The sequence below is a fragment of the Macaca thibetana genome, chromosome 10 (genome assembly GCF_024542745.1).
Source record: "Macaca thibetana thibetana isolate TM-01 chromosome 10, ASM2454274v1, whole genome shotgun sequence".
Lineage (NCBI taxonomy): Eukaryota > Metazoa > Chordata > Mammalia > Primates > Cercopithecidae > Macaca > Macaca thibetana.
In genome coordinates, this window is record NC_065587.1 from 93,071,989 (window position 1) to 93,090,346 (window position 18,358).

At 49.0% G+C, this 18,358-nt stretch overlaps 1 protein-coding gene across 7 annotated transcripts in view; it reads left to right on the plus strand.

The window, feature by feature from the left end:
• The window catches only part of SYNDIG1 (synapse differentiation inducing 1), a 380,966-nt gene that overhangs the window by 165,857 nt on the left and 196,751 nt on the right, over positions 1-18,358 (plus strand). For 4 of the 7 annotated variants that reach the window (XM_050745507.1, XM_050745502.1, XM_050745508.1 and 1 more), the window contains exon 1: positions 5,157-5,333. The gene's annotated coding sequence lies outside the window, so the exon portion shown is untranslated. Of the gene's footprint in view, positions 1-5,156; positions 5,334-5,380; positions 5,506-5,730; positions 5,814-18,358 lie in introns of those variants that run through there. The other 3 variants (XM_050745505.1, XM_050745503.1, XM_050745504.1) reach the window with 3 other exon arrangements.

Below are 18,358 nucleotides of genomic sequence, written 5' to 3' on the forward strand. Positions count from 1 at the left end.
TAGAAGGGTCTGCTGACAAGCGCAGTGCTGCGCTGTGCCCATGGTGACCACCGTTCCTCTTCTGTGTGCCCACGGCTGTCAGTGCCCCGGACACGCCTTCCATGCTCAATGCCAGTATGCCCACTTTCTAGATGGAGAAACCGGCATTTCAAGAAGATGAGGAGTGGCCGGGCACGGTGGCTCAAGCCTATAGTCCCAGCACTTTGGGAGGCCGAGACGGGCGCATCACGAGGTCAGGAGATCGAGACCATCCTGACTAACACGGTGAAACCCTGTCTCTACTGAAAAATACAAAAAAAAAACTAGCTGGGCGAGGTGGCGCCTGTAGTCCCAGCTACTCCGGAGGCTGAGGCAGGAGAATGGCATAAATTCAGGAGGCGGAGCTTGCAGTGAGCTGAGATCCGGCCACTGCACTCCAGCCTGAGCGACAGAGCCAGACTCCGTCTCAAAAAAAAAAAAAAAAAAAAAGAAGAAGAAGAAGATGAGGAGCTTGTTGAATGTAAGCAAGTAAAGGTCGGATGTGAGGGAGTGGAGTTAAACTCACCCGGCCTGTCTCTGAGGCTGGCATCCTCTCCACCATATCATGCTGCACTGCCCACCCTCTTAGATAGGCCTTGGTGGCTCTTCAGGAGCCCACATTTTCATACTCTCAGAAGAGAAACTAAAGCTGTCCAAGGACTAAGCATAATACTCAAGACATTTTTGGCGTGAGCCATTGAGCAACAGAGCCCACAGGAGCTAGGGGCAGCCAGATGGAATCAGCCACTGAGATCTGGGGCATCTGATCCAGACACGACAGTGTCTGCTGCACTCAGCCTCTGCCCCCTTGAAACAAGAAGAAGATCCCCAGCTGAGGGAGAGACATCAGTCATGGTCTTAGGTTCTGAGGGTCTTCACACCAGCATCGGCTTTGTGCCAAGGATCTAGACTTTGCCATTTCTCTCAACTTCTCAGAAAAAGCACCAGCAGCTCTTGTCTTGCCAACCATCTTTAAGAAAGGTGACCAGCCAGCTCCACTAAGGAAGGCGCTGCCAGCACTCTGAGCCTGCCCTTGACTCCTACAATGCTAGGCAGCACATAGAATAAGCTCATTTCAGAGGTGAGGAAATCCAGGTGCTGTTAATCAGGATAGAGTGTGAGAGAGAGCAGCAGACACTTGCCTCCAGCCCAGGCTTGGCTGGCTCTGAGATGTGAGCTTCTACTCTCACAGGGAAGCATTCAGCTGATGCCTGACAGACAACCCCTATTAATGTTGGCTACTGGGGACCCCACGCCACTTCTCACAAGCAATGTGAAGACAGAAGAGCCACTCTGTTCTCAAAATTCAGCTTCTTCGTCTTCCTGGAATCATTCCAAATGGCCCCACGGAGCGTAAGATTCAATGAGGTTATATTTATAAAGAACTTATCTCATTTCTAGACATGGTAATTCAAAAAAAAGGCCACAGATTCCTCCTGTCACTCACTGCAAGCCCACTTCCAATGTGACTTTATAGCCACAGTACAGGATGTCTCCCCAACTCCTGAATCTGGCCTGGGCCACTTGATCCGCTTTGGTCAATGAGATGATGTGATGTCACCCTGAAGAGTCATGCACATTGAGGCTTGCCTTCCCTCATTGCTATCGGGCACCCCGAAGCCACCACTGGGTGAAGAACTCTGAGCCAGCCTACAGGAAAAGGAGAGACATGGCCCATAGCCAGCCTACTCCCAGAAATGTAAGGTCTTTGGCTGCCAGCTGACCACAGATGCCTGAGTGAGCCCAGACAGCACTGTGTGAGGCAGAGGCAATCCATCCCAGATGGCTCAGCCCATATCATCAACCCACAGCACTGTGAGCATATCAATGATTATCATTTTAAGCCACTGAGTTTCAGAGTAGTTTGTTCAGTAGCAACATATAACTGATACACCAGCACTATATAAGTTGCTTAAAACATAGTATCTTTCTCTCTTCCTTGTTTCTTTCCAAAGTGCTGTAACGAATGCATGGGCAACACTGCTGATGCTGGAACTGAGCAGACCCAGACGTGCACTTGACCCTCTACTTTGGGAGGCTGAGGCAAGAGGATCATTGAGAAGTTTGAAACCAGCTTGGGTAACATGGCAAAACCCATGTCTCCACACAAAAAGAGAAAAAATACAAAACTTTTCCGGGCATGGTGCTGTGTCTGTAGTCCCAACTACTCAGGAGGCTGAGGTGAAAAGATCACTTGAGTCCAGGAAGTTGAGGCTGCAGTGAGCCACGACTGTGCCAGTGCACTGCAGCCTGGGCCACAGCGCAACACTCTGTCTCAAAAAACACATTTACCTACATAACAAAACTGCGCATCCTGTACATGTACCCCTGAACTTAAAAGTTGAGAGTTAAAAAAAAAATGTTAGCTGGAAGGTGTGGCAGCTTGCTCGGTGCCTGAGTGACAGTTCTTCCCAGCACAGGAGGTGGTCCACAGACCTCTCTTAACTCTGAAAGTTCTGTAACTTCCTCTGAGATAAGCATTGTTGAGGTTACCCCAATTTCCAAGAGACTTGGTAATTTCTACTGTGTCCCATTGCCTAATATGTGACAGCTCCTCGCTGACTTTCTTGAAAGTCTCTATTTCAATGCTATATCACAGCATACTAGATAATATTTCAAGCCACAATAAGGGAATCACAGGTAAGAGAAACTGCCCATCGTGTGCTGGGCCACTGAGGTTCCCACCAGGAGCCCTTTTGAGCTGCTACATCTCCCAGGAGTGGGTGACATCCGTCTCTTTACATACACGTCCCGGCCCTGTGAGTTTCTTTTGCAATGAAGTGCAAGGCCCATTTGAATTGCATAAACACTAAGGGGTGTGTGTGTGTGTGTGTGTGTGTGTGTGTTGGGGGGGTGTCAAGAAAAGACAACAGACAAGACACCTGGGGATCTTGCAGCTAAGTGAGCAGCATGGGACAAATAAAAATAATAGTATATTTTTAAATCCACTATATTGATTTCATGAATTTTCTTCCTTTTTCTCTCACACTACTGTCTTTCTTCAACAGACATCAATTTCTTGACACCACAATCCAATGTGGTTTGTTTTCAGTAACTATCAGCTGCTAGGTATTTGTTCAGCACTTGGGATGTACCCAGGCAAAGAGATGTGCAAGTATAAAACAAGGGAGCCCACCCTGCAACTGGGAAAGAGGAGTTACATGTTCATTCCAAAACAGAGAAACTATGTAAAAACAGGAAAAAAAAAAAAAGAAAGAAAGAAAGAAAAAAAGTATCCATGCTCAACTCATCAGCTGGGAAAGCCTGTGTGTAAAGTTCTGAAGCCTGAAAACTTTCAAAGAATCAAGGGTATAAAGGGTCCAGAAGAACTCAATACAGGACACAATTGCAAAAGTATTTTCTTCCTTTAATTTCTGCAACCCTCACTTTTGGAGGGAACGCAGCCAGCGGTGACCTGGGGCCCCACGGGTTAGGCTGCACTCAACAAGGTGCCTGCTTGCTATATTAGGAAGAGTCCACTTTCAAATTCAAACTGCACCCAGGAGACAAAGGCAAGTCCTGGCTGCAGCCCAGGCAGGTGTTCTCTTGTCAAAACAAAACCTGCCTCAAAAGTCAATTCAGAGACTGGGCAAGTGAAAGAGCAGTGACTTAGAGGCAGGGAACCGAGCTTGAGGCTACTCCTGCACATTGGGTCACTACGGAATCGTAATTACCCTTTTAAAACTTCAATTCCTTCGTCTGATAAATGGGATCAATGACGCTCCACCTCAAATGGGTCTAACAGTATCTGCTCAACCTAATGGCTTAGATGGGAAACTGCTCTATTCAGGAAAGGGCTCCGGAACAGTAAGCTGCTTTACTAAGGTGTGGTGGCATGTTCTTCCAAGTTGAGAAGTTCTGCTAGATGGGAGAAATGAACAGTGCCCATTTCTGAGTGTTTCAGACTACAGCCTTGCAGCTCCGGAGACCTAAGGGAAGAAACATCAGGCATGTCTCGCGGGGCTGCAGACATGAAGATGGGGATGGAATTCAGGTGATGGTACTGGTTGCACTCACCTGCTCCTCCTTCAAATGCCTCCTTCTGGCACTCTGCATTTCAGCATTCTCTTTGGGCTGTGGAGGCTCCCCAGAAGCCACGTCCCCTGAAAGGAACGTAGGAAGGACCTCTTGTTCCCGGCACCACCTTTAACTCCTGCCCCTGCCCACCTGGGGAAGACGCATCGCAATGGTGGGTTACCAGGCAGGAGGGAAGGCTCTAGGAGGGTTGGGAGCCGTGGAACCCTGGAGCTTAACCTTTTCTGACCACCAGAGAAGGAGACTGCGGTGGCAGGACTGAGGCCTCTGCCTAGTGTTGAAACGGGAGCGCACAGATGCTTTTCCAAATAACTTTTGACCCCCTTTCTGGTAAATCATTTTTTCATACTTGATTCTCTATGAAATCTAGACTGCAAACACCACCTCCTCCCCTCCTAGAACGCAGACTGGCTTACCACCGCCCTAGTTTCCTTCCAATTCCAACTGGGGGGGGGGCCCGCCATGGGCCAACAGCAGGCTAGCTCAGGGCTGAGGGGGTCTCTGGAGTCTGAACTCCGCGCCCGCTTGCTCCTCCATGGCTTAGCTGGTCAGGACTTGAACATTCGCCGGACCCATAAATTGGGTCATTTTGAACCTCAAAACCCAACCGGAGCCTGGGGAGGCCTTTAGGACCGAGGGGAGCCATCCCTTCCTCTAGTCGGGCAGCAAATTCCTGTCCTCCTAGTCCCCCGCAGTTACCCGCCGCCCCCAGCCTCTGTGGCCCTCATTGTCAGACACCGGCCCCGGGCCACCCTCTGGACGGGATCCCCCGCTAGGGCCTCCCTGGTCTGGGGCAAAGTTGGCGGCCACCTTCGCGCGGGCTGCGCCTTCCTCCTCTTCCCTGCCCTCCTCCCCCGGAGCCCGCGCCCGCCTCCTCCAGCACGCGCGTTGCCAGGCTCCGAAAGCTAAGCTGAGCGGCTGGCCCCAGGGCGCCCCTAGCCCAGCCTGCCGGCCAGGCGCGTGCGACGATAGTCTCCCAGCACCCCTTCCTCTCCCGAGAGGACTGGGCTCCGCCCCGGCGCCGCAGCTCCCGACTCCCCGCCGCTCGGGCTGCAGCCGCTGCCCCGCGCCCGGCGCTCGGGGCAGCCGGGGGCGCTGGCGGCTAGCGCAGGGCGGGGAGCGGCGGGGGGAGCGGAGCGGCGCAGAAGGGAGGGCAGAGGAGGAGAGAGCCTGGGAGCGGAGGAGCAGAGGCGGGCGCCGCACCGCCCCGCATGCTCGCTCGCTGGATAGACTCGCGGGCGGCCGCTTGGGCGCACTTGCCGGGTCACCTTGTCCCGGAGGTAAGTCCCGACCTCCAGGCCGCGGGGGCGGGCGGAGGGGCCCGCAGTGGGCGGGGTCGCGGCGGGGGCAGCGAGCTGGCGGCGGGAGCGGGAGGCTGCCGGGCGCTGGCGGGTGTCCTAGTCCTGGCTCCGCCTCGGAGCGCGCAGACCCGGCGGCGGCGTGGCGCCCGCGGTAAGTCCGGGTGGTCGCCGGGACGAGACTTGGGAGACACGGGGTCGGCGGGCGGGAGGAAGAGCTGAGCCGGCGGAGAAGATGCTGAGGAAAGGGTCGGTGCTGGCCCGGGCTGCACCTTGGTGCCTTGCCACCCCGGGAGACGCGAAGGGGCTGCTGTGCGAAGTCGATGGGAGCTGCTGAGACCAAGAACTGGGAGCGTAGTGGAGCCAGGCTGCCCAGCAGGGCCATGGGGGCGCGCGGCGGGCCAAGGCTCTGCGGGTTCGCGCTACCCCTCGGAGTGACCCGAAGGAGACCAGCCGGGGCTGGTGAGCCGGGCGGCCGCGGAGCTGGGGACCTAGGTCTGTTTGGGAATAGGAAGGGAAACAGACTAATCCTCCGAGCGGAGCGGCAGGCAAGGTGCAAGCGCGCTTGGGATGGGGAATCCCGACGGGCGACCGGGGCGGAAGCAGGGACTCCGGGAGCCTCCTTCCTCTAGCCAGAGCAAGACCTGCCTTCGAAAGCTGTCTGGCCCCTGGCAGCCGCGACAGCCTGCAGCCCTGGGAGCCAAAGCCCCGGCGCCGAGATGGGAGCGAGCACATACGCTGTTTTGGTTCCAGTTTGAATCTCGCTTTTTCCTAGTCGTGATTTCTGCCTCTTCGTGTGCGCTCTCTGGGCAGTGGGGAGGAAGGAATGGCTCACTAGATGAGTTGGGCACTTTTCTTAGGGAAGGGGCTTTGGTCCCTTTGCGCTTTTTGCAAGACCCTAGTAGAGTGGCTCTGGCAGCCGAGCTTTGAGGAGGCGGCCAGAGGGGCCGTTTGGCATCTCTGAAAGACGAGAGGAAGGAGTCTTCTGGTAGTCCTGTTTTCCTTTGGGGGTTTCCTTGCACGCAGAGGTTTGGGCGCTTGGCACCCCGACTTCAGGTGCGCACAGTCCTCCTGCGACACCAGATGCGCTGGCGCCGCGGCGCTCCTGGCTCGGACCGATGCCTGCGACTTCCCTGGCCATGTCCTGGTGTTTAGTGCAGCAGACACCGGCCGAAGGCTTGGCTGATCGGGGGTGTAGTGGAGGGGAGGGCTGGGCATTACACAGTGGCTCCGTTTTCTGGTTGGAATCAGTTGGTGGGGCGTGCTCGCGCGCGTCTGTGTATCTGTCCGTTCCCCTCCTACAGCCCAGCGTGTTTGGTCTGAGTCCAAAGAAGGAGGTGGTGTGTGTGCTGCGTAGACCTGCGCCTGTGGGGTTAGCAGCCTCATAACAGCCCCTAGAGCCGGCCAACTTCTCAGTGCTAGGCTGCGACCTCAGGGGCCGCCGCGTCGGGGATCGTAAGTGGTCTTCAAAGAGGGGTCTGGGTCTCGAAGTCCTGGCAGCAGCCGAAATGAAAAGGAGCTGCCAGGAAGCGGGCGGGCAATCTGATGTCCGTTCTGGCGCGGACAGGAAGAAACAAGTCGAATTTTTAGATGAATTGCGTGCTGTGTTTGGCGGTGGTGTGGCCCGTTCTTTCGGAGGTCCACACCACAGGTGTGAGGCCTGTGGGCCCTGAGGAAGCGCCCTCCCCTTGTTTTCTCCCTCCCCTCTCTCTCCATCTCTCCACCGCCAGCCCCTTTCTTTGCGAGGAGCAAGCCTGACTTAGTAGCTGATCGGCACCCTCTCTCACCCTGCCCCCGTATCCTGCATGAAAACGGAATCCTCATAATCAAGAGGGCCTTGTTAAAAAAAAGATGGAGAAATCTATTTTTAAACTTTTTTATTATGGAAAATTTCAGTGGTACACAGTGGCAGACAGAGAATAGTGCCCTGAAGCTTTGTGTACCCCCCACCCAGTCACCACCTGCAGTTACCTTTTGTGGAGTTTTGGAGGCCTTATTTGATGAAGTATTTCAAAACTCATTCCAAAATGCTAAGTATTGGATAGTATGTTAATTAGCTCCATTCAGCCATGACGCATTGTATACACATATCACAGCATCGCTTTGTACCCCATAAACATATACAATTATAATTTGTTAATGTCTGATAAAATAAACTAATTCATTAAAAATACAAAATTACTTTGATATAAACTTCAAAAAAAAAAAAATTCCAAACTCACCTCACCTCTAAACACATCCCTCTGTATCTCCAGCTGATGACATTTCATTTTATGTTACCTATCAGAAATGTCAGTTTTTAATAACCCCATTAGAGTATAGGTGATATTAAAATAAAAATGAAGGCCCCCTCCATTCCCATTTTAGAGTAGAAAAGGAAAACCTGCTAACTCTCCTTAAGGCGTACAGGGGCGAGATATTGAAGGAAAGACAAGTCCAGATCTCTGGAAGAGAGACATGTTAGCAATAGGACCAGACTTATCCTAATTCATGCAGGGTGTAAACATGATTCTGGTTGAGTCATGATAGGCAAGATAATTTTTTTTTGATAAAAACTTTAAAACTCAGTTCAAAAATTATAAGCAATTAATTTCTTCCACATTTAACATTGAGATAAAGGTGCTCTACCAGACTTATTTTTCTCATTAATTTTAAATCATATTTTCTAGGGAGTTATTACTATTATCAGAGAATAGAAAGTTATTTTCTTATGTAAGATTTCTATCTGAGGCACTAGTCAGTGCTATGCTGAGGTTCATGGAGCGTACTGAACATTTCATTGTTTAATTAGAAAATGTTTGGTCGTCCTCCAGGTCACACCTGCTCTGCCCTCTGAAGAGGCTCTGCGCTTGCTGAGATGTGATGTCCAGTGTGACTTTTACTGGCTGGAGAGGTGTGGCACACAGGGAGGCACTGGAGGCAGTGGGAGGGGATGCCCTCCCTCCACCAACCCCCTCCCATCCTGCACACCTCTGTGCTTTCCTTTATATAAAAGCAGTTCCTAAAAATTGTCAATGACGTTCTGAGAGGAGTCAGTCAGACTTTTGAGTACCTTTATAAAGTGCACTATTTAAAGGCGTCCTTAGTTAACCTCTTGTAAGATGAATAACCATCTTGTAGGTGAGCAGTTTTATGTCCTGTCACCCCATCCCCAAATAAAACCTTGTCTTTTCATGACTCCAGCTTGGCCTGTGCCCCTCACATTGGCCTTTCAGATCCTCATGCACATTGGAAAATGCAGGTTCCATCTCAGAGTGAACGCACTGCTGTGGCCTGTAGTTTGAACAGATGTCACATTATCAGCAAAATTCTTTGAATGAGTGGGTAAAGTGGCAAGGACTGAAGTATGGGGTTTTAATTTGACAACACCAGCAAAACACGGGGGTAAGCGACTGGCACAACAGCCTGTTGTATCAGTGGAAAGTTGCATAAGGTCATTTTGGGGCAGTGCATTGACAGAAGTTTTTGGAGCCATAGCTCTTGACTCAGCATCACTACACTAGAGGCATGGTGTCAAAATCTCTACAAAGCAGTACTGAAAACATTAGAGATAGGCTGACCAGGTCTCTAACCACGTCACTGGAATTAGAATAATGAAGTTGGCAGTGGGAGGTTTGAAAAATGTGGTTTCTCAGCATTCTCTATGCAAGATGCCCATTTTGAATGATTCCTAAGAGATCCTAAACTTGTGTTCAGAGAGCAGCTGAAGTAACCCGGGCACCAGCTATGATTCAGTGCCTTCGTGACTGCTTTGCTTACATCCAGGCAGCATATCGGATTGTGCGGAGAGTGGAGGAGGGATGCGCTGGGGAGACAGGTGTGCAGAGTGTCTCCTGTCCCCACGCTGCTCCCTCTTTCCCCTTGGGCCTTCCCTGAGTGCCATGAGCAGACATAGGCTCCAGAATCTGGAAGGTCCCATTTGTTTTCTCAGAATGCCATGAGAATACAAACTTTACCCAGAGAAACTTTGAGACAATGAAATGTCCTCAATCCAGTGTCTTTTTCATTTAACAAACTGTGACAACATTAACGCTTGGTTTTCAAAATCCTGGAAAGAATATGGTTAAAAAGAAACGATCTCAGAAAAGTGACGTGGTTTGTCTAAGATCATTCAGCTAGCAAGCAGCAGAGCCCAGAGTCTGGAGCCTACAACCTGTCGTTGGCAAGGGTGAGGATTGGGACAGTGCGTTTGCACTCACTTGGGGTGGACGGACACATGCACAGGAATGTGCCCAGGGTGCATACATAGCCATGTGGGCTAAAGATTTATGAGAATGTATAGGAAAGGCATGTGAGCAATAGCTTATGAAATTTAGCTTTAACATAACTAAACTTAGATTCATATTACCTTATAAACTTACGTGATGCATTCTCTAAGATGGAAACATTTTTAAAACAGATTACCAACAAACCACCACCCTCCATTTGTAGTATGTGATGATTCAAGATGCAAGCATGATTCAGATAACAAAATGTAAATCTTCTTAAACTATTGTATGATAAATGACCTGTTAAATTACCAAAAACAAAGAAAAATGGAAATTCTAAAGAACAACAACAGATAAGCTTCGGGATCAAAAATAACTGTTAGAACCAAAAATAACAGAACCAGGAAACATTATACACAGGTAGAAAATAATAAAAATAAAAGCTGCTTCCAAAGGCACAACCCAGGGGATAACTTCGCCTGTTTAGTTACGTAAAAATAATTTAAGAGTTCAATTAGCATTATTTCAGAGGCATGGGCCTTTTGCTCTGGAAGTTGCAATCAGTGTTCAGTGTGAAAACACTTTTTGCTTGGTTTTTAGTTCTTAACTGAATTTTGTGTCAATAAAATTCATTTTTAAATACTGGTGTGGCATTTAGAGAATGAGTCTGAAGGAGAGAGTACTTGTGTAGATTTTAAACTGGGTGTTTCAAAAAGGGCTCACTTAGGGTAAATTTCTATTTTGAACAATTCTTAGGTCTCCAACAAGTTCAGCTGTTATCTATCACTTGACCTCACTGAGCAGGCACTTTCAGATGTTACCTCCATCTGTTACTTCCTTAGGTTTCCTCTCTTTCAGAAAACTCCAGGGCCCAAAACAAAACCAGAAAGCAAACACATTTCAGATCATTCTAACTACAAAAGTTTTATTCCATTGCCTCAACTTTAAACTACAGATCTTTCTGAAAGGGAGATACAGTAATCTTACCTGAAATACATTTGGAACCACCCCCCACGCCCCTGCTTGGAAAAGCAAATAAATGAAGTGTTATAGAAACTCACTCTTCTGTCTTGCATACAAGTCTTCTGTCATTCCTCCTATAGGAGGAAGTTGGTCTTCACATGTTGGTGGTACAGACCCTCAGCTGGCGTGGTCTGAGAGACAGGAGTTTATCCCTGAAGATCCTAATGGGATTAAGTCCTGGGACAGTTTCCCAGTGGAAACCCAGTAGCCATGCTGTGGGGTGGCCCGAGGCATTAGCTTTAGGGTAGACCCCGGGGAAGCCCAATTCATCCTACAAAAGATTGGTACCAATTCCACTGTTAATTATTTGCGGTTTCTAAAAGTGCATTTAATAAAGCCTATGTGTTTCTGTAGCCAACCTTCATGTCTGACATCTCAGCCTCAGCCCATCACCCATGTGTCTCCTTTATAAGAAACCTTGTTGTTCCGTTGAGTGCCCCATAGGGTAATGGCACAGCACGCGTAGGGCAGTCGAAAGAGTCGAGATGTGATAGGTGGTGTGCGTGGTTTCTGAGATGCTGTCTAAGCGCAGGGACTGGCCTGGGCTGGTAGGCATAGATGATTGACTGTCACAGATTGACTGTAAGAGGCACTCATCTGCTGCAGATCTCCCGTGGAAACCCTGTATTTATGAGGACCTTGGAGAGGACTCTGCACCGGGCAATCCCACCAATCCTAACCCAGTCTTGGAATGCTTTCAGATACCTCTTGCCTCTTTTGGCTTTACTTTTCTCTCCCAATTCCTCACCGTTTCCATAGTGCCTTTGTGACAAGTGGCTCCACAACAAAGAACTATGAGCTGATTAATGTGCATCGTGTCTTTTTTTTTTTTTTTTTTTTTTTTTAAATGGCGTCTCACTCTGTCACCCAGGCTGGAGTGCAGTGGCACGATCTCAGCTTACTGCAACCTCCACCTCCTGGGTTCAAGCAATTCTTCTGCCTCAACCTCCCAAGTATTTGGGACTACAGGTGCACTCCACCACACCTGGCTAATTTTTCTATTTTTAGTAGAGACAGGGTTTTCACCATGTTGGCCAGGCTAGTCTCGAACTCCTGACCTCAAGTGATCTGCCCTCTTAGCTTCCCAAAGAGCTGGAATTACAGGCATGAACCACTGTGCCCAGCTTAATGTGCATAGTACCTTAACAGGTTTTTTCTTATATACTAAACCTAGAGATACAGCTCATTCATTTCAGTACTCTAATAATAGTTTAGTGCTCTAAATTCCCTCACAAAAACAGGTTTTGGTTGAAAGCTAACTTTGAGTCAAGGGAAATAATCTTCTTTGTTATTTCTAAGTTTATTCTCTGCCCTTCATTCTTATCCTGACCTTTAAAAGCTGTGGATATTGGCCGGGTGCGGTGTCTCACGCCTGTAATCCCAGCACTTTGGGAGGCTAAGGCGGGCAGATCACTTGAGGTCAGGAGTTCAAGACCAATCTGACTAACATGGTGAAACCCCATCTCTACTAAAAATAACAAAAAATTAGCTGGGCTTGGTGGCAGGCACCCCTAGTCCCAGGTACTCAGGAGGCTGAGGCAGGAGAATGGCGTGAACCCGGGAAGCGGAGTTTGCAGTGAGCCGAGATCCGAGATCGTGCCACTACACTCCAGCCTGGGTGACAGAGCGAGACTCCATCTCAAAAAAAAAAAACAAAAAAGCTGTGGATATTATATTAAGTATCACACCTTCACACAGTCCATTGTTTTCACTTTGTTCACAATGGGATCACTAACTGGAAGCCTCTCCTAACTGGTCTGGACTTGGCAAGGACCCTACAGCCTGCAGCACAGCTGTCTATCCCACTCAAGTGGCCTGGAACAAGGAGGGTCATTTGTCCAGCTGCATTTCTGTCCTGCTGCCATCCGCTCATCCGCTGTGGCCCTGCTCGTGTGGGTCCTCTTGTGTAAGATTCATTGGTACACTTGCTAATCTGAATGTTCTGGGTGTAGCTGTATTAGCTGTGAATCGGAGCCCTGGATGTATTTGAGGACATCACAGTCTATTTTAGAACCATAGAGATGAAATGTATCTCTTGACTCAATATGTGCAGAATTCGGTAGCTTCCTTCCTTGCCTATTGCTAGACCTCGAATTTCTGATTTGCCACATACCTTTCCAGGAAAAACATGCGTCACACTCTTGGGACACAAAAAGAGTGTGCATCCCTAATCCCAGCAACGATTCTGTCTGTTGCTCTTCACGTGCCTACAGGGCAAAGTGGCACAGGGCTGCTCAGTGAGTGCTGGGGTGACCAGGTGGCCCTACCGTCTCACCATTGGTGTTGGGCCATAGCCCGTCCTCAAACATTTTTTTTTTTTTTTAACCAGAGCAGGGCCACATGGGCACCTCCCTCCTCCCTAAGCTCTCCTGCATCCCATTGATTGTCTGCAGTCACCCATCTGTCCCACCCAGAGTCTGGCACTGCAGTCACCAGCTAGTCTATTCTACTACTTCAGCCTTGCCCCAGGTGCACCTGGGACTGTAGCACTCAGACTCACAGACAGTGGGAGCAAAGGGCTTCCTAATGGTCTCTGGATCAGAGAGCTAAGCTGTAAACCATCTGTGACTGCCCTGCCTCCCCATCATCTTGTCCTCCAGCGATTGCAATGCCCTGGATACCTGCAGAGGTTACTGAGGGGATGGGGTACACTGCACCCCACTGCCCCTGGCTCCAGTGTGTCCTGGACATTATGCAGAGGGCCAGGTCAGTGCATGGAAGTGGGGTAGGGAGAGCCATGGCTCTGGGAGATACTTGCCCTTCAGGGGAGACTGAGGCTGGGGTGTGATGGAGTGCGATGCAGGGGCTGATGGAGAGCCCAGCATTGGTCAAAGGATGGACCTCAGTCACTAGCACTTCTACACGGTTATAGATATTCCAAACTCCAGGCGTTTCTGACCTGTCTGGACCTAAGACACAGACATGGGCTTCCAGCATTACTGACCTCAGGATTTGGCTCTGGGCTGGACAAGAACTCCACCCTGCCAGTGGCCAAGCATCCTTTCTTGGTAGAACCAGGTAAGCCCTATGCCTCACCACGGAGCCGCCTGGCTGCTCTAAAAGGGTGGCCCTGCTCTTCAGATCCAGATGAAATAGAGGTGAGCTAAACAATTGTGGGGAAATAAAGGGAGCTCAAACCTAAAGGGTCAGATTAAAGCTGGCAGGACCTGTTTGGATGTTGTCATGAAGGTGATTCAGGAAGACCACCAGCTTCAATTGGTGCCTTGTTGCTTCGGTGTCTCTCTTAAGGACCAGAGTGGCAGCGCCAGGCAGGGCAGGGAGGAACCCTAGGAGGGAAGGGTGGAGACTGAGCTTTGTCTGCTATTCCATGTGACTCCCTCGGCAAGCTCCCTAGATGCCTGTTTGACACTTGGTGGAAAGAAGGGACCCAGAGGGCTTCCCCAACGTGCCATCCAGCCTCTGCATCTCCCAGATGCAGAGCCAGGGCACAGGGACCCAAGTTTTCAGGGCTTGTTTGCTTTTGTATTTGTCTCTGAAGTGCATTTTTTTTCCTCACCCACCGTGCTCAGTTTTCTTGGCATTTCTGGAACCCAGAATACTGTGTGGGACAATGACAGACCCCGTGCACTGTAGACAAATAGATGCAGACAGCTCTGGCTTCCAGCAAGCCCCAAGTAGGACACAACATGATGAGGACGTTTCTCTATCTGTGCTTTTCGGTGGTTTCCTGGGAGGAGAGCACCACAGCCAGTCAGGGGCACCATGGGCGAGGGGAAGCCCAGGTCCTAGGCCAGGCCAGGAGTCATGCACCTAGAAAAGTCTAGGAGAACAGAAGCCTCCCACAGAACTCCCAGGCAGGCAGAAGGGAAGCCGCATTCCTGTAATGCCAGAGGCCCAGACATTTAGAGAGAACGTCGCATTGAACTCCGCAGGACAGCGGGTCAACTTTTAGACCTCGTGGGCACTGTGTTCTTGTCTTGCTCTCAGCATAAGGCTTTTCCCGGAAGATGAAAATGTTCTTTCTCCTTAGACACTGCCCAGAAATGCTGATCTTCCTGGAATTTCTATTCAGAGCTTGAAATATTACAGAAATGTATATTTGGTGAGTTGGGCTCTGCCAACTGTTTCAGTCGCTCCTTAAGACTAAGTTGGTGCCGAATTAGAGTAAAAACAAAGATGCAAATTGTTTCTTGGGGACCCAAACCAGAGGGTCTCTGTCTCCACCAGAGCCTGGCCCAGCCCTGGAGAGTGACTTGGGAGCCCCGTCTTGACAGGTTCTTCCCTCTCTTCTGAGACCTTCTCCCCAAGCCCTCAGCCTCCTTGGATTCCACCCACCAGACCTTCTCTGTCAGAATGGAGTGGCCCCAGGGGCAGGACTCACCGCTACCAACTGAGCTTTCCTATGTTCACAACTGGCTGCCCTGCATATTTTCCTGTTCCTACCCCTTACCCAACGTCATCTCTGGGAAGTTCTCTGGGGCAGCAGCCTCAGTGAACCCATTCTCTGTCTGCTCCCTCCAGCCCCTTGGGCTTCCCTTTCCATGCCCCTCCCTCTGATAATGATACTTAGTAACCCAGGAATCCACAACAGAAACTCCCTCAGCCCCTGTGCTCCTTCCTCTTCCTCATCACTAGATCTAAGTATTTCCTGCCTCTCTCTTGCATCTTTTCCACCCTTGGCCCTGTATGCACACTCCTCTCTTGCTGGATCATCTCAGTAGCTTCCTGCAAGCTCTCCCTGCCTGCTGCATTGTGCCTCTTGCCTCCAGGACTGCCAGGAGAGTGAGCTGTCTCAAGTGCAGATCCGCCTCTGGGGCCCTCCTCTCGAAGCCCACTACTGGCACAGAACAGGCTTGGGAAAGATATAAGGCAAGGCTGTCCTATCAGTCCCTGTTCACCCTCCAGCCTCATCCCCATTTCTCTAGGTGCCCAGAACACCGAGTCACTCCTGCTCCTGCCATGCACAAGTACATGTGCACACACAAATGCCTGCACACACACACACTCCATGGTCCCACATGTGCACATGCACACACACACACATTACATAGTCCCACACCTCCCCCACCTGCAGTTGGCTGCCTCTTGCCTCTTGCTAATCTCCTCTGAGGTTCAAAGGCTTAGCTTGATCATCACCTCTTCCCAGCATCCTTCCTGCAAGTTCGGCATCCCCGCTTCTAGGTGCCCTTGGCACCTGGGCCCACACCAACACTGGTGTGGCGTTAGCAGAACAATCAAAGATGAAATATCTACAAAAAACTGTCAAGAAATGTGTAAGACCTATATAATGCTATTTCAATCAGAATGCCAATATTATATTGCCTTTTGAGCTTGACAGAATTATTCAAAAGTTCATGAAAGAATAATCAGGCTACAGTACTACATTTTTTTCAGTGAAGAAATGTCCTACCAGATAATAAAACGAAGTGTTCAAATTACATTAATTGACCTCAAATCCATTAGTATGGCTACTGTCAAAAAATCACAGAAAATAACAAGGGTTGGTAAGGATGTTTAGAAATTGGAACCCATGTGCACTACTTGGGGAACTGTGAGAGGATGTAGTTGCTAGGGAAAATAGTGTGGAGGTTCCTCAAAAACACTAAACATAGATTTGCCATATGATCCAGCAGTCCCACTTCTGGGTATATATCCAAAATAATTGAAAGCAGAGTCTTGAAGAGATATGCACATGCCCATTTTGATAGTAACATTATTCACCACAGCTCAAATGTGGGAGCAAGCCAAGTGTCTATCAGCAAATGAGTAGATAAGCAAAATGTGCTAAACACATACAGTGAAATATTGTTCAGCTTTAAAAAGAAAAGAAATTCTGTCATAGGCTACAACATGATGAACCTTGAGGATACTAAGCTTCGTGAAATAAGCCAGAGACAAAAAGGCTCATACGATATGATTTCACTTATATGACATACTGAGAGTTCTCAAACTCAGAGGCAGAAAGTACAATGGTGGTTGTCAGGGTCTGGGGAAGGGGAGATGGGAGTTATTATTTAAAGGGTATAGAGTTGCATACGTGCAAAATGAAAAAGTTCTGGAGAATCCTTGCATAGCAATATGAATATACTTAGCACTACTGAACTCTATACTATGAAATGGTTAAGATTATGTAAATTTTATGGTGTGTGTGTGTGTGTTTTGCCACAATAAAAAAAAAAACACATTAATTGGAAATGTAAGATTCTAGTTACTGGCATGTAGTTAACAGGCTATTCTGATTTTCTACTGTTGCATAACAGACTGCCCCCAAAACTTAGAGTTCATGGATCTGTGTGTCAGGAATTTGAAAGGGCACAGTGGGGACGGCTTATCTCTGCTCCGTGGCTCCTGGGGCCTCAGCTGAGAAGACTCACATGGCTGGGACTGGAGTCTTTGCCCAGGCTGGGCTCACTCAGAGCCTGGACCAGGAGCACCTACACATGACCTCTCCCTGGGTTTCCTCCCAGCATGGTGTCAGGATGGCCAGACTTCACATGCCGAGGCTTCTGCTCCAAAAGTGAGTGTGAACACGGTCAAGGCTGCACGCTCTCCTGCCCCATCTCCACAGCCACTCTGGGTCAGTGCCGCAGGATTCTATTGATTATAGGCAAGTTTCTAAGCCAGCCCAGAATCAAGGAGGCAAATTAGACTCCACTTTTGAAGGGAGGTGTATGAAAGAATTTATGAACCATACATTCAATCTGCCATGCAGACAAGTAGGTCAGACAGAGAACTCTGACACAGATGCCAGCCCCAAGAGCCTAGTGAATGTGTGGGAGCCGGCGGGGAGAGCTGAATTAGTCAATGTGGAGCACTTTGGAAGTAGGTAGGTGGGCTATAAAGTCAATTTATACCTCCCCATTTCATAAAAAGTTCTGAATGTATTTTAAAAGCATTGATAAATAAGTATTTTAAAAGCATGAATAAATTCAGCCTGAACATCTTACCAGTAATCCCAAGAGAAAAATAATTGATAAAGATTAAATATATGTACACATTCTGTACAACAGGCACTGTAAACAAAATTGAAAAGCATATAATAATCTGGAAACAAACATTTGCAACAAATTAAATGCTTAATAATCTTCCCACAGCAAAGAAGAAAACACAAACAACCTTATTAAAAACTGAGTTCATGCAATGGAGAAAAAGGTGGGAAGAAGTGGAAATAACTAAGAAACAAATATATGGAAAAACATACGTGCATCTTTTCTTGTTTTTTGGTTTTTGTCGTTGTTGTTTTTTCTGAGATGGAGCCTCACTCTGTCACCCAGGCTGGAGTGCAGTGTCGTGATCTCTGCTCACTGCAACCTCTGCCTCCCAGGTTCAAGTGATTCTCCTGCCTCAGCCTCCGGGGTAGCTGAGATTACAGGTGCATGCCACCACACCTGGCTAATTTTTTCATTTTCAGCAGAGATGGGGTTTCACCATGGTTGGCCAGGCTAGTCTCGAACGCCTGACCTTGTGATGCACCTGCCTCAGCCTCCCAAACTGCTGGGATTACAGGCGTGAGTCACCATGCCTGGCTGTGCATCTTTACTTGTAATGATGAAAACGCACATTGAAGTTAGGGAAGATACATCTTTCCAAAATGACTGCCCAGCCTCAGAGATTCCAGTTGCTCAGTAAAGGCACCTGAGGCAGCTCTTGGGATCTCTGGGGAGGTTGAATCTCTTGTCTTGAAAGTTTCACTGAAAGGTTCACTGAGGTCCTTCCCTTATATCCTTGGCCCCATAACAGAACCATTAAAACATTTCTAAGATACACGCAGAGTATGTGCATCTTGACTTCAAGTAATGAACTGTCAGAAAAAAA